Raw genomic sequence first — 14,149 nt, 5'->3', positions numbered from 1 at the left:
AATCTCGTCTCACCCATGTGGCCTTGGCTTTTTACAGTCTTCATTTTCATCAGAATGTCCAACCACATCCAAAGGTTGTCCTTTTCAAAGCAAAGGTCCTTCTTTTCAGTGTGTTTGTGCAATGGATGATACATATTTACTTGGCTGCAGTTTTCAAGCCTGTCACTGCTTGCAGCAAATTACACATGTTTGGAGAAGGTTCAAAACACTTCACACAGAAGGTGAAAACTCTACAAATCCCAGAGCAGCTAATGGACTTTAATCACTTACATCTCCTGTATGTGCTGAGACAAGATCCAGCGCTTTGATACGTGTCATAGCAGTGGAAGCAAAGCAAGGATGTGAAAAGAAATCAAAGGAGGAAAGGAGATCAAACATCTATAACTTCAAAAACTTAAAGGTGGAGGATCGCAACTCTGGACAGAGCAGAAAAGCTGGACAGATGGAGAAAAAAAAATGCTTTTAAAAGTAAAATACTGTTGATGCGAGAAAACTGAGAACTGGACCAGATTAAAAGAGAAACAGAGGATCATTCATGAGGATTTGGCAACGACTGAAAAAAAAATAAATCTGGAAAAAAAGTGAAATGAAATGTGGGAGCCACTTCAGAACCAATAAAGTAGGACAGCGTGGACAAAAAGAAGCCACTTTACTCTCGGTTACAGACTGTAACATTATTTTAGGCTATTTTTTGGTCTTTTTATTTAAACAAAAAGCCATTATCTTCTAAAAGGTTTTCTGATTTGGAAAACATTAACAGAACATTCCACATTACCAACCCAAAAAAGCTATTTAACTCTTCTGAGTTCATGAAAACAAGTTCTTCCGCTATTTCTCCATTAGGCATATATTAGGCAATAATGTTTTAGTTTGAGAAAATTATTTTAGCTTTCTTTGCCGAACTCAGGCCTGATTGCTGCCAATCTAGAATGAGTTTCAGTGAAATATATACAAGTTCAACATTTCAGAAAGCCAAAGTTAGATCCATTATCTTCAAACAGACAAAATGTGTAACATTTTCCTATGGGTGACGTCACAAGACGCTTTGTCCCGTAGTAATATTTGTCTATGGTTGGATTATATAACATAGAAGGGTGTGTTATTTTATAAAATCGGTTTGTTGTATCCAAATATCTTGGTTTCAAACAAATTATTTTAATATCAACATAGGAGCAAGCAGGTCTTCATATGTCTAAAAGTACATCTATCTCCACAATCAAGACTGTATAACCATCTGACCAGTCCTTCATCTGGATCGTCTTTTTGATAAATGTTTCCCTTCATTTATGGTGCACTAATGTTGGTTGCAGAAGTGTACTTTTTCCTTGGGCTTGTTTGGACCTTCTATCAAGTTTATGTAGATACAAGATGAGTAACGGCATCTTCATTATTCAAATCCCCCCCAAAACACAATGAATCCAGTAACCCTCAAAAACAAGTCAAGATTATGGCTGCAGGCTGCCCTGCATGGCCTTCATTTCCACCACTACCTAAACCTCGCCCACGCTCCGTCACCTCCCTGAGGCCCATAGACACCCTCAACTCCACTTCAGTGTAATTGTACTAGATGGACTTGATTGTTTCTTGAGTTCTCCATAGACTAAATATGGAAAATTCTTCACTTGCATCAAGCTTTGATCTTATATCAGCAGTTTGTAGGAGTTTAAGGATTAGTTTTAACAACAACTCTTCTTATATCATAATTAGTGGATATTGGTTCCTTTTGAACAGTCAGATTCAATCCGATTCACTGATCTAAAATTGATTCAGGATATCTTTAGATAAGAATTCCACCAGAGTGACTCAGAGATAAATACCTGAACAGTGCAGGTGAAGTTTTCTAAATTCCTTGTATTTCTTCAAAGATAACCACGTAAATATGAACGGCGGCTCATCTGACCACAATTGTAAAGGATTGTAAATCAATGAAAGTTTGGCCCACGAAGATCTTCACTTCTTTGTCTGAGCTGACATCCGGCTCAAACGATCAACATGAAAAATGGCTTTTTAAGACATTTAGGTTGTGGGATATTGGTTAAAAATGTCATAATAATAATTAAAACACTAATGGGAATTTGTTTAAGTAAAAAAATATCATGGGAGACATTAAATAAAATGAAAAAACAATCTTCTGAACACCTTTTTTTTCTTCAACACTGCTCATTCTTTAACTTAATTAAAATGATAAAGACAATGGCATTTGACATTTCTTTTTCAAAAAGTTCTCTAGTAAATTTGTACCAAATTCAATAATATCAAATTTGAAAATTAGAATGGATTAACCGAAACACTTTTTCATTTTTACAATGTATCTGCATCAGTGGCGGGCCGTGCATTTTACACCTAGGCCTTCAATAGTGCTCCATCTGAATCAATCCAACCCTCATTAACTATTTTATGGCAATAAAACTTCTACTGCAGGTACAACTGCCACACACACACCAAAAGCATAAAAAATAACCTGATAAAATTTCAATATTATGTAGGGAGATAGCAAAATTTTACTCACCAAAAATCCAGATTATTTAAACACAAAATCCATCCTTTCTATCCTCAAGATTTCAATCACTCTGTCGTGCAGAACCCGTGCGTTTCACAGATAGAAAGTGTTCCGTGGCTGTGATAAGCTAGAAAAGGCTGCATGCGGGAAATGTTCTGGTATTCCTGAAGCCTCTCGTGGTCCAGGAGGGAGACAAACATCAGTTTTTGTGATCGATCAAGGTCTGTGTCTGGAAAATAATATTTGCGCGAGTGCGTTCAGGAGCCTCGTAGATTTCAGCTTCACTCCCGCTCAATGGAGTCACGGAACTCCTTTACCCGTGCCAGACAAAACTGTGCCACAACTTTACCCAGACATTCATTTTCCACCAAAAATCAGACGATCAGACGCTTTCCACTGGTAACATCTTCAAACCTGACACGCCGCTCCTCGGCACCTGTGTCCGTCAGCAGAACCAGAGCGAGCTGCGAGCTGTCCAATCAAAGCTCGTGAAAATGATGACGTTTCCGTGGGCCTTCTAGCTGGCCTAGCACGTGGTCTCCTCCAGATCTGATTGGTTGAAGCAACAGTTTGGTCGACAATTATTTTATGCTACAGGGCCCGCAGAACTGATTGTGAAGGCCTTCAGGCAGATTTCTTTGACCCTAGCAACAAATGGTGCTGCAATGTGATTGGTTAATGCTTAAATAGGAAAATACACGTCTGGAAGCAGCGCAGCCAGGGAGACAGCAATGAAAGGACGAAGACAGAGCATTTGGAATTATAGAATACGTATTCACGGAAATAAATAATAAATAATATCAGTCTGGGATTCAGATATTTTTAGGCCAGCAGAGAAGGCCTTGCAGGCCCTGACGGCCCGCCACTGATCTGCATTACTTGTCTCTTAAATAAAATGAAAAAGCAATTCTCAGAACGGCTTTTTTTCTTCTTAAAAACCACCCATTCTGCAACTCACTTAAAATGATAAAGTAACTTCATTAAAATGATAAAGAAAATGGCATTTGACTTTTTTTTTTTAAATAGTTCTCTAGTAAATTTGTGCCAAAATTCAATTAGAAATTTCAACAATAAACAGAAATGCGTTTTCATTTTCAAAATGTAACTAACGGCATCACTTGTCTCTTAAATAAAATGAAAAGCAATCTTCTAAACTGGATTTTCATTTTCTTCATCAATAACGCTCATTCTGTGACATAATTAAAGCGAAAAAGCCGATGAGGACTGCTTTTTCTTTTTCACATCTCGGAATGGAATACCATTCATATGTGTAAAGTGTTTTTATTCCTTTATCTCTTCTTCTTATCCATCTCTCTTTACATTTTCCCCGAGGAAAGACTCGATGCTTTAGAGAGAGACTGCAGTTGCACCATGTGAGATCTGTTGATGCACAGAGATGTGCTGAAGATCATCCCAAGGTGGCTTTAGTTGCTGAAACCAGTGGCAGGCTGACAAAGTCACACATTCACTATGGTACCACTGTTGATAAAACCCACTAAGCTGCATACCAGAGAGATGCATTCACACACATGTGGCTTCACACAGCAGTCCTTAACGCACCAGCATCCATCACAAGGCGGTGAAGGATGGAGGATAAAAGATATAAGAGGATAAAAATGTGTCAGCCAGTATACGATGCGGGCCTATGTTTTGATATATTGGGTTTTGGTTATTTGAGGTTAGCTATAGATCTGTGATGAAAGAACCATTATTTGACTGCTCAAGGCTCAATGTCACCAGCTGTGCAGTAAACATTTCAGACTGTCACTTCATTTGTCTCCATGTGTGCTGCTGCAATTTAATAGTTTCATAGTCAAAGAAGAAAAAACAGAAAATGTGGCAGCTTGACACTGAACGCTGCTGATGTTCAAATACGCATTTCACTTTAAATCTGCTGCAGACCAAAACTTATTGGCTTAAATCCTTCAGAAAGGCTTTGAGGATTTGTAGCCGGTTTTTATTTGATGCCATTTTGACTTATCTGCTACAATGACAAAATAGCCTGTAGCTTTTGTCCTGAAACATCCACTCCCCTGTTCACATAAGGGTGAGCAAGTGCTTTGTATTTTGCTCGTAAAAATGGTTCGTTTGCGGAAATTGTTCTCACAACTTAATCTGTGTGATTCTCAATGGACAGCAAAAGACAGCTTTCAGCTGATGTCCAGCTTTTGAAGGGTTTGCACCCTGAATCTGATGTGAGTGGGGCTAGGTACGGTGGCCCTGAAGTGCAAATCACATCAAGAAACCATTTGATGCATAAGCGTTTAAAAGATCACGGCAATTAAAAAAGCAAAATGAATAACTAAAAATACATTTCATTAAAAAAAAAAAAAAATCCTGATGCCAAAACAGAACTACAAGAAAACAAAACATTTTGTAAAGAAAAAAAGGTAATTTCCAAAAACTCAAAATGACATGTTAAAAAACAAAACAAGAAAAAAAAGGTAAACAACAATCAGTACAATAGGATATCGAGATATTGAGTTTTTTCAAATGCCTCTTCAATGTCAGTAAACTAGTACGGAGTATTTCCAATATCTCTTCATGAAAAAACTTTTGGTTAAAATGATGGACAAACATCATCCAAATCTCTACAATCTTGCTCCAGAGTTAATTTTCCCCTTTAATCTGGAACACATTTTTAGTCTGAGTACACCAGGACCCTGGTCCTGTACCAGTAACCGCTCTATGATGCATCTTTTGAGGTGGTTTCGGTTCGTTTTCAATTGGACTGAGCTTCGGTTAGTTTTGAGTTTTCTCAATCTTATTAGGCTCCGTCCTCATACCAGAACAATTGAGCCAAAACGGCCACCGTTTATGTAAAGAGAGAGCAGCAGACAAATGTGGAGCAGTGATGTTCCACAACTCATTGAAATGTGGTTGGATGAATGCTGACTCATTAAAACGACTTCTATCATGAATTCTTCTCACTTTTTTCCCAACAATCAATATGTCATAGACACTTATCAGCGTACCTTCTTAGCAGTCATCTCCTCGGTAACCACCTTGCAGAATGCCTACGCCGTATCAAAGTAGCAAATAAAGTGTTGAACCTAACGTTGATACAGACGTTCAAAATTGGTCAGCGGAATATAAAGTCTGAATAAGTGAACTATTCTGACAAGGATTGCAAAGCGTAAGACTTCTTTATTCTTTCTCTTGTTGCTTTGCTCTGCTCTTATAATTCCTGACCAATGACTAAAGAGATCTTTCGTAACATTTTTTGTTTACAAGCTTTAGTTTGAAACAGAAATGTCTGGTTGACCGCAGTCTGAATACACACCAAATACAAGGTTCAGGACTCATTTCGGACCGAATTAAGCGGATCTGGTCTGGACTAACAGATTTTTCCAGTCTGAAAAAAACCTTAGTGTTGTATACTTCCATCCGGGCACAAACTACAAATAATAACGTCTCCTCCATGATCAATTTTTAAACGATTGGCTCTTCCATGAATTAAAATGGACGTCATCTAGACATCACTACTAAATCCGAGTCCCTGATTGGTCAAAGTTGATCCTGGTTTACCGTTTTGTACATGGAGCCCAGAAACGGTTCTAGAAACTCGTGTAGCTACGTGTGAACGCAAGAGTTTTGAACGTGGAAGCCCAAAATATACTTACATCCAAATACATAGACTTACCATTGGAAGTGCCCACTTGAATGAGTGTTGCTGAGAGCAGTGTGAATGTACCTTCAACTTTTATACACTCCAGGACTGTCACTTCGTTCTGTTCTTTAGCTTAGTGTTCTTTTTGAATATTTAAAATGATTAAAAAATATTCAAATGTGGAAACAAGTTACTCAAATCCAATAACCTATTAAATCTATTTCTTTTTTTCTTTCATGTAATAAATATTGCTTTTTTTTCTTTGAGTCGAACACATTCCAGTGCTTTTTCAAGATTCAGTCATCAGTACTTTTCATTTTTCTCTCTGAAACAAGTAATAATGAACAAACTGCCTCCATTATGAACTGTCAGAGCAGAATCCGTAGAAAAGTTGCAATCAAGAAGTGAAGTGATAAAATATTCACTATAACTACAAATAAACAAGTACTCATTTAGAGTCAAAACTTCTCATTTCCTTAAATAACTGTGCACGTCTCCAGCAAACACAGTTCTGTATTTGTCTGTGGTAGTGAGAAGGTTAAGTGAAGGAACTCTCACATTTGGATGAGACAAAAGCAGAGCAGAAAATAAATGTGAAAGTGACACTTTCACAGGTAAGTGTGACTGCGACGCGAGCGCTAAAACGTGTCTGTGGAACGATGAGTCACTGTGAGGCAGACGCTCACAAACGGGAAGACAACACAGAGAATGTCTGTTTGTCCAGAACTTTGAGGGATTTGAAGTACTCCTCTGAGGCTCTCACTCTGACATTTTTCCTAAAAGACAGTTTGCACTTAAAAAAGGTGAGCGTGGCCGGTGGCAAGCAAGAAACATGAGCCTCAAATTACTCATCCTTTAAAGAGAAATCCTAGTGTTTTAGGGGGAATTCAATGTTATTATCATTTAAATAGTTGAATATATCTTAAAGTCTCTCTCTACAACGGAGTCTTAGGGTCACTTTATAAAGAAAAATGTATTTTTTAAATTACGACTTTAAATCTCGTAAATTTACGAGAAAAAAGTCGTAACAGCTAAATTACGAGAATACGAAAAGTCATAGGTTAAATTTACGACTTTTAATAAAAAAAACTCGTGAATCGACGAGATTTAAACTCATAAATGTGGGAGATTTAAAGGTGTAAATTTACGATATTAAGAGTCGTAAATTAATAAAAAAGAACCAAAGTTGTCCGTTTATTAGAGCCGGGCTTGAATATGAAAAACGTGGAGTATCTTGTGAAGATTTATTTCCAGATCGGTGTTAAAAACAAAGAAATTCTGAACCTTTTGGTGATTTAAAATCAAATTATTTCCTGGTTCGGTGTCGGTAGTGTGCAGTTTCATATGTAAGATAAAGAGCTCAGAGCTACATGTTCATCAGGACTGTCACTTTATTTTGCCTTTCATTTCCCAGAAGCCCTTTCTCCACCCTACGTCACATCTCTGTCATGCGCAGAAACCAAAGGAGAATGTAAACAGAGCTCCGGACGCCTCCTTCTCCAGATGAAACGCCCCGTTTCAACACAAAACAACAACGAATGACAATAGTCTGTTACGTTTGCACAAAAACATTGAAAATTCAGAAAACTAGTCCTCTTCAGACTGAAGCATCACAGAATTGGAGGAGATTTGGTCTGTCGCGTGGGAAGAAATGATTGGAAGTGGACAACTGCTCCATTAACGTAATCTGCAGAGATCCTGCAAGCCACCATCAGCGGATTAACATTAATAAACTGTAAATTAAATAAAGAAACTTCCAAACATTTGAAATATTTTAAACATTCAGTTTACCTGATGAAATCCAAGACGCTTTTCAGTTTGGTCGGTCTGCTTAAGCTCACGGCAGAAATTCACTGGACTGTAGGCTCCCCTCGACTTCAGTACATTTACGAGATTAAAAGTCGTAAACCTAAAGAGATTTAAAGTTGTAATTTTACGGGGAAAAAAACTTGTAATATTACCTTTTTTTTTGTGGCCCTAATACTCCATCGTTCGACTCTGATCATTTTTTTATCTTTTTTAAAAGCATTCCCAGCTGTTTTTTAATTATAGTTATTCAGTTTTAAGAAAAAAAAGAAACTGTCAACCAAACTACACAATAAAAAAACACACAAAAACAAAAAACAAATGGGCAAATCCGAAAACCATATATCATAAGATAAGGCTACCAAAACTGTCACAAGCACAATTAATCCCGGACGAGCCCCCAAAAAGGATGTAACATTAAGGTAGAAAATAACTAAATATCCCAACGAATCAAACACTCTCACAAACAAAGCCAGGCTGAGAATAAGCTGGAATTTATTTACCCAAAACTGACTACACACACAAAAAAAAAAAAAAAATACAAGGACCAAAGCCTCTAACAATAGCCGAACAAAGTAAATACCCTGCTGCTGACAGATGGAGGGGGTTCCAACAGATGAGGTGGCCGTACTTGAATCCTGAGTTGGAGGTCCAATCAGGTGATCCAGACAATTTCATCACCAATCTGCTAACAAACAGGAGGGGGAAAAACGAGGAAAGACAGAAAACCTCCCACTGCAGAAAAAGACACAAAGGAAACAGGAGCAGAAAAACGTTCCAAAAGTACAAACAAAACAAAACATACAGCCTGAGTCGTAACACAGCCAGATGTCGGCTTTGGCGAGGAAAATGAACATGGATCAATTTGTCTATAAGTGGATGCATCAGAGGAGCGGAGCAGGGAGCTTGTGGCTCGCTCAGTATATTTTCTACGTGACAAAAACATCTCTTTTTAAACAGCATTGTTTTGGTCACAACGATTTGAAAAAAGAAATACTCAGAAATGCTTTTTTAATATTAATTCTCTTCATATATGTCCTCCATCATCAGAAATATGCAACAAGAACATGTTAAAAACACGATTTTCATCAGAGTGGGTCCTTACTGTAACACTTGCTGTTAATTTTTTTGTCGCATACATGAGTTGACTGACAAGATTGAGATAGGAAATGGCCCTTTTGACTCGAGTCCTTAGCTCTAAAAAGTTGGATTATCCTCCTCAAATGGGCTGCATACCGAGGTTGTTACTACATTTTCATTTAAGGAGAGATCTTACAAAATAAGAAATTATTAATTTGAGATGCACAAAACTTTGCACAAGCAAATAAGTCCATAAATGTTCAGAGGTTGGGCTCGACGCTGACATCCTGTATGCTATGGATGACCTCAGACCACAAATGAATGAACTCCAGAGCTGAGATGCTGATGGTGGTAAAGGGCGAGACCTGTCAAAGCCTCATTCTTGGTGAAGAAACAGGGTGGAGGAGGGATACAGAGAGGCAAGCATCCATGATTTTAGAGGCAAGACTCTGATTGCGATTGGCTGAGAAGAAGGAGTGATGAGTGGGATGTGGAGTAATGTAACGCAGCCCTAAAGTTTTTGGAAGAGAGGAAGATTTCCTTTGCTAAGATTGTACCAAAGCAAAACTTGCCTCAGAGCACAACAGTCCTGGTTTGAATCCCACTTGGGGGGATCCTTTGCGTTTTCTATTATCTATTTTCTATTTTCCTTGGGTCCTCTTCAGTACAAAAACTGTAGATCTTGTAGTTATTGGCCTGTTATTGGGTGTACCCTGCCTTCGAAAGGGATAGGCACCAACAACCTTCTGACCATAAAAGCAGTAAAGTGATTTTAATGGATGGATAGTTCGTGGTTACAGTGGATGTCTCTGTTTGTGGCCATATGACTGTTCAGTGACCTGTGTGCCGTTGCTCCGGCGTGGTTCATCTTTCGAAGGCTTGCTGTTTCACTGATTCTTTAATGCTTTTTTTTGTATTGTGTTCTGGGTCCTGATTGGATATGGACCATCATCAGTCAATCTCAAGACGGAATGTGCTCAGTTTGCAAAATCCACATAAATCTTTTAATTGCAATCAGGTCTTTGGTTCATTCTATTATACTGGACTAATTTTAGCAAAAAGGTTTGAAATTTGACAGTTTAAACAAGAGAGAAAACAGGAATGTCCTGATCAGGTTCTTTTTGGGATGATTAAGAGTCATTTAATTCTGAGTTCAGCCGACACAAAATAATGCAGAACTGAGACGCAATGTTGGCCTAAAAGACACATTAAGTTTAACAATACCTGCAAAAAATATAATAAAAAACAGGACTTTTATAATTTGATTTAACAGAATATTTTAAAAATAATGGTCTTTTCAACAGCCTGGTTTTCATCATGTTATGTTTGGTAATTGATCTGTAATGTGGAAAACTATTCCACACCACACAGCCTGGTGTAATTGGAAATCACCCCTGCAATCCGACTTCTGTCAATTCAAACACCGGGGGAGAAGAAAACAAATGCCAGTACTGTTTTAGCGCCTTGCAGGGTAAATATTAGTCTCTTTTCTTGTGTGAAAAAGTGAACGCTGTGATTAGATTTGTGCATCTGGCATATACTGGGGAAAGATCAATATCAAATCTCAGTTTTCTCTTAACAAACACGCATTAACTAAAACACCTCCATAAAGCAGCAGGTGAATTGATTTAAAATGTCACTAGAGTTCAGTTTAAAAAGTCTATTTCAGTTTTTTCAGTTATTTCAAGAGGATTTTTTAATTTTTATTCTGTTAAGAGATAAATGAGTCTCAATCTCCTGTCTACCGTTTGCCAGGTCTAATGTGAAATTATTTAGATGAAAAATTTTAAATTAAACTGCATTTAACCCATAAAAATGTGGATTTTTTCAATAAAAGCTTGAATTCATGAGTGATTATCCCAAGTTGGAAGAAAACAAATTAAAAATTCCCGTTCATTCAGCAAGATTGAATTGAACTGTGTAAGTCAATGAAGCTGCAAAGCCATTATTTACAAGGTAATATCTACCGCAGCGCCATTAGTCACCAAAACTACCTTAAACACCAGGATCTAAAGCACATTGAGCTCCACTGAGGTCCTGGCTCTCAGTCACTCGAGGTCACGACCCCACAAAATTCATTCTTGCACATGCACCTGAGGCTGGACCTGCTGACCCCGAGCATCAATATTAATCAGTCTGCAGCTCAGTGCAAAAAAAACATACATTACATTTGTATTTGCAGCCATAGTTTGCACGTCAGATACTTTTATTTATGAGCCATTACAAAAACAAAAGATTTGTACATTTACACTGTTATTTATGTATTTATTTTGTAATTCTGTTCAGTAAAAGCTTGTGATGATTAATCCTCTGGAGCTAGAGGGAAGGAAAGCTGCAGACAAAGACAGGAACATTTCTTGCACTTGTTTATTAAAAAAATAAGAATTTTTATTATCCATTTCTCAGATTAAAGCTAAAACAAAAAACTTTAAGACGTAAATAAGTGAATATACTGCATATTTAGTCCTTCAAGTTTTAAGATTTTTTTTATTTTTGATGTTTTGTTAAAAAAAAAAAAAAACAGCATTCTAGCAGCATTTAAACGCATCACTTATGCACACATCTTGGAGACGTGAAGAGTTTCACATTGAATTTATGGGTAAATGTGGTTTTGTGTGTGCCTAACAAGTCATTTTTGCATCAATTTTAATGATTTATGTGTGTAGTTAGTTTCAAGCTGTTGTAATCTTAAGTTGTGTGTGTGTAAATTGTGTTGTTTTTTGTTTTTTTTTTTTTATTTAGTGATGCTCAAAATATATCGTATGAGTTACAAATCGAGACTAACAGACGCACAAATCCAAAGCTACGCAGAAATCAAGAATTACACACGGGCTGAGTCTATTTTCTCTTCAGTATTTTTCCAGGAACAGTTGAAATCAGTAAACAGAACTATGAATGTGCCAAAGACTGGGTTTAATCCGCTGTCTCTGAAGAAAGGGTGAACAAACGCACTGAAATGTCATGGTTAATTGATGTTCACCAGGAAACATATTATCTCTCTAAAACTTGTAGATTTTTTTACTATTTGCAGCAGAATGTTCAAGCTCTGGCCATTAAATAACTATCCATAAAAATTGTTTTCATCCAGAAAATTGCTTTTTATTAACTATTTTCTGGATCCTGAGTCATGGGGAAACCTAAAAAGCTTTCAAAAGATCTACGGGAAAGGGTAACTGAACTGTACAAAACACTAAATGGGTATAAGAAGATATCCATGAAACCGATATCTTGTTCCACTCAGCAGTGTTCAAACTTTGACAAGAAATGGAAAGTGAGGGGATCTGTTGAAACCAAGCCATGGTCACAAACATTTCTGCCATAACTGCCAGAAAAATCATTAGGGATGCAAAGAATAACTTCAACTCGGATCCAGGACTCTCTGAAAAACTGTGTTGTGGATGTACAATAAGAAGAAAAATAGGCTGCATGGTCGAGTCGCCAGTAGAAAGACTTGTTTATGCAAACCGCGACCTAAGGTGTGTTTTGGATTTTGTGCGATTGAGTTCGACCCCCCTAGTTTAGGTAGTAGTATTATGGTTTGTACATAAGCTTCTTTTTTTCTTTCAAATTGAAAAAGGGAGTTTGCAGAATAGTAGATGTTTTCTTTTTTATTTTTAAATAACCAAGTAGATAAATATAAGGATTTAAACAACATAGTGGCTGAATTCACTTTAGTTAGAGAACTTTTAAAAGAAAAAAAATCCCAAAAGAGAAGTTAAGTAAATCATGAAGCAATATAGTAAGTACTAAAAAGGCCAAGGCTCAAATCTAATTCGACAAAGCGGTCATGATTAATGCCAGGAGTTCAGTGAAGAAAATCCACCAACATGCTCAGAGAAGGCCTTCTCCTTTGGAAGTTTTAATAAGTTTGGATTTCCCAAAACAACGTGATCCATTTCTGCTCGACTTGTTTCAATAATCGGAGCCGTGTCTGAATCCGTTCTCTCGTCTCCAACGTTCTTTCTTAAATGACCCCAGACATCAGAAGGCTGCTGGTCAGGGCAGTGAACTATTTGTAGCTGTAGCCGTGAGCTGATATTATTACAGCATAATTTGTGTATTTTCCCGCGAGGCTAAAGACGGCTGAACACAGTTCTCTGGCTTGAACTAATGAGGTCCCACCAGAGTCACAGAGATCAACATTAAGACATTAAGCAGCTGCATTACAATGCTCTCCGAGGAAGTCCACACTCCCCTCTTTTTTCCTCTTGTCTCCCCTCTTTTTTCTTCTTGTCCTCCTTTTTGTGGCTCATCTACAAGCCCTGTTTAGCCCCTCTTGTCGCTGCTGTGCCGTCTTAGCCGAGGGATTCATCTGATGTCGTTAGAAACAACGAGATTCTACCACATCTGGGTCAATTATACGTCTGGAGATTAATTTTACATGGACCTATTTCTGGAGCACCCCACGCAAAACTGAATCAACACCTATTCATCATGCAACCAAGCAATCGTACCAACCCCCAAAAGAGACACCCGCACTCGCACACAAGCGAAGAAATCCTTCTTCCTCTCACTTAGCCGTCAAGCCGTGAAGAGAGGCGAAAGGCATCGCGCTCACGACCCTGGAGGAGCAAAGTAATCTGCTGAGAAGGTGGAAGTGGACCATTTGGATGTGTAGATAATTAAATCCTGGCCTGCGAGAGGACTAATGATGAGATTTCCTCAAAGCTGGCCGACCTCACCGTTTTCATCAGAGTTATGAAAGCAGCGCCGACTGCGAATCATCCAGTCGCTCTTATTTATCACTCAGCAACTCAGTCTTTGAGACGAACCACTTCTGAGGACAAACCACTGACTGTAGAGAAGAACTGGACTGAGTGACTCCTCCCGCCTCCGTTCCAAACAGGAAGTATCAGCTGGTTCCATTTTGCCAAAATCCCAAAGTCTTCTATTAAGAAATAAGCAGCTATTACTCAATCATAATATTTGACAGAATAACCAGTTTTGCACAGATGCCTCTTTTTCCCTAATTTGTATTTAGGACATTATTTCTTTAGTTTGATTAATAGATTGAGTGTAACCCACTTTCAGAGGAAGGGGTGTGGTCTTCCAACAAGCTTCACTCCTGATTGGTGACAATTGTTGCCATAGAAACCTTAACTCAGACCGACTCGGACCAATCACTGCTTACTAAGCTCGTCTGGTGGTATCAT

At 38.0% G+C, this 14,149-nt stretch overlaps 1 long non-coding RNA gene across 1 annotated transcript; it reads right to left on the bottom strand.

Moving 5' to 3' along the window:
- Nucleotides 1-7,314: 7,314 nt before the first annotated feature.
- LOC112162832 lies at nt 7,315-8,824 on the bottom strand. The gene is made up of 3 exons (XR_002922169.2): nt 8,500-8,824; nt 7,902-8,019; nt 7,315-7,808 (listed from the first exon to the last, which is right to left on the bottom strand). It is a non-coding gene; the product is annotated as an uncharacterized LOC112162832 (long non-coding RNA).
- Nucleotides 8,825-14,149: the final 5,325 nt, after the last annotated feature.

This window comes from Oryzias melastigma, linkage group LG12 (genome assembly GCF_002922805.2).
Source record: "Oryzias melastigma strain HK-1 linkage group LG12, ASM292280v2, whole genome shotgun sequence".
Classification (NCBI taxonomy): Eukaryota; Metazoa; Chordata; class Actinopteri; order Beloniformes; family Adrianichthyidae; genus Oryzias; species Oryzias melastigma.
This window is presented reverse-complemented; position numbering and strand designations above follow the sequence as displayed.